Source organism: Sus scrofa, chromosome X (genome assembly GCF_000003025.6).
Source record: "Sus scrofa isolate TJ Tabasco breed Duroc chromosome X, Sscrofa11.1, whole genome shotgun sequence".
Classification (NCBI taxonomy): Eukaryota; Metazoa; Chordata; class Mammalia; order Artiodactyla; family Suidae; genus Sus; species Sus scrofa.
The window spans coordinates 123,799,963-123,802,899 of NC_010461.5; positions in this window are offsets into that span (position 1 = coordinate 123,799,963).

The following is a 2,937-nucleotide window of genomic DNA, read 5'->3' on the forward strand; positions in this document are numbered from 1 at the left end:
AGTGTGTCATATATTAAGATTGTGTTCATAAAAGGAATCGTCCAATTTTATGCATCTCTAGGCATTTTATCTGCAGCATTTAAACCATTTTTCACTTGGTTTTCTGAAAATTAGAAGATGCTATAATTTATGCCTGCATCCATCCTGTATAGTAGTTCGCTTGATTTTTCTGATGTTGTTCTAAAGGTAAATGAAGAGCACTACCAAAAACTTCTTAAATGCTTCTAGATTCAGAGGGACAGAAAAAAAAGTAAATAGGGAAGGCTCTTTCACAAAGGCAGAATTGCTGAGGTGAGAGCATCCATCTACAAAGCTGAGAAGTGGATTCATAAAAGTTTGTCTTATACAAATTTGTAAGTTTGTGTTCCAAGTGGAAACCTATATAGGACTTTGGGTTTTTTTTAATGCATATCTTTTTAAAATAAATTGGTTTTAATGGCTTTATTGTGGTATAATTGATATACAATTAAATGCACATATTTAAATATTTGATATGTTTTGACATATTATATACTTGTGAAATTATCAGCATAATGAAGATAGTGAACATATTCACTACCCCCAAAAGTTTCTTCATTTCCTTGTAACCCTTTCTTTCCATTCCTCCCCATATTCCAATACCCAAATACTGATCTTCTTTCTGTCACTATAGATTAGTTTGAATTTTATATAAATAGAATCATGCTGCATGTACTCTTTTTGTCTAGCTTCTTTGATTTAGCATAAGTATTTGAGATTCATCCATGCTATAGCATGTATCAGTAGTTCATTTTTATTGCTGAGTAATATTCCATTTTATGTATATGCCGCAATTTGTTTATTTATTCACTCATTGAAGGACATCAGGATTTTTTCCAGTTTTTGGTTATTACAAATAAAGTTACAATTTACATTTGTTACAAGTCTTTGAGTGGACATGTGTTCATTGTTACTCGAGTAAATACCTAGGAATATTATGTCTGGGTCAGGTCTCTATTGTCCTTCCCCCCACCATGTCTCCATGTGACTTTTGTTTGTAGAAAATTTTAGCAAAAGTGCAAGTTTAATCAGAGAAGGGAGAAAATGCAGAAGCAAAGAAAAACAAGACCAATAATAATAGTTTAGTAACTAAACAAAGTCAGGGACCTTAATTCCTCCTCAAGGGCTATTGATAGTATTCTGAGCTGGGTCCTATGAGTGGAAACCCCCACCAGGTGGAAGAAGTTAACTACATGATGACCAGGCTGTTGCCATGGCAAAAGCTGCCACGATTCTGAGAACTGACCTCAAGGAAATGGGAACAAGTCTCCATTCCAGCAAGAGCAGACCACACAGTTCCTGGGTAAGCCCTAGCCAGTGATTAGCAAGGCCTGGCCATTTATGCCAAACACAGAATTCCTCTAATGGGAAGTCCTTTCTCCAGAGCTCTCTGTTAGAATGGCTGAGACTTTGTCATACATGAATTGAGATATGAGGCTCTTCTGGCCCAATCATGCTTCATTCCCCTTTTGTTTTCCACAGATTCTCCCTTCTTGCACTCTACCCAGCATGTGCTTCCTAGAGAACTCAAACTACTCAATCATCTACTTGTGATGTAAGCAATTTCACAGAGAATGATGTATGTAATCTACCCCTACCACCACCCTGCTACACAAATGCAGACATCACTATCCACGGTATTATACAAAGAAAAATAATGAAAAACCGAAAAAAAAAAAATCCTTCCATACTGAATACTGTACTCAACCAATTCACTGTAAGATGGGTTAAGTGTTTCCTCTCATCCCTGCATTATTCAAACATTTTTGATAGGCCAGATGGATCACAAAGTAAAGCCTTCAGGGAACATATAATCAAGTCTGGGTACACAAAGGTAATAATAGAAGACAGCATTCTTCCTGAGACATGGGCTATTTGCATATAGTGCCATGCTGATTTGCTGTGTAATTCTTCAGGATTTCCCAGCAAAGCCCCAAGGGATTTCATGAACCAGCTCATCATTGTCTATCAGGACAATATCTTGGTCTTTTACCATTATATCAGGTGAACATGACTAGGCAGTTGCAAGCTCTATTGAAGTATTTCTAAATGACCCATTAGATGTAAAACCAGGGGAAAAAATGTGAAAATGTGTAATTGACCTATCAGATTTCTGAGGTCTTCCCAAATGGTATCCTCAATTACAATTATGGTGGGGCTCTCCTATATGAAGAGTCCAGAAATTATTTGCCCTCCCTGTTTCTTCCCCCCATGTTGTTCATACCCCCACAATCTTTTTCAAAAAAAGGCTCTAGTTCAGAAAAAAAGGGGAACCGTTAAGTCTATGACCCTGGATACTCAAGCCATCTATAGCTATTATATAGTGGTCAGGACAAAATAAGGTATTGGGACATGAACCAGTGTATTCTCCTCTTCTGTGCTCCATTGAATTTTACCTGAGACCCTCTCTATCCCCAGCCAAGATGCTAGACATGAATCACCCATGGCTTTAGGGGAAGTTGTCAGAATGTAACCACAGAATAAAGGTGTCAAAATCTTGGCTCTTGATTTTTTTCAAAAGCCAAAGGTTCAGGTGTAAGACAGAGAAGATTTGGAAGCATTTGTAACCTACTTTTCTTGTCCTGCCCCAGATTCCACAGACTGAAGAGAAAATAAGGGAGGGAGCAGGGGGAAATGAGTGGAGTCAGAAGGGAGAAAATAGAAAGGTTCACAGAAGAAAACTCCGTAGTGACCAGCACCACAAAGCCATGTGCCAAGGAGCCCATTGCTCACTGATCAACTGTCCAGCAAGAACAAAGCCTGGCTACAACTATTCAACCGTCCAGACTCTCATGAACACCTATGCACCTGAGCAAGGTGGGATGAAAAAGAACTATCTTGATATGTCCCATGGAATGAAGAATGTTGAAATACTCATTGCTATAAGGTTTACTCTTAATCTCAAGTTGTTATTGTTGT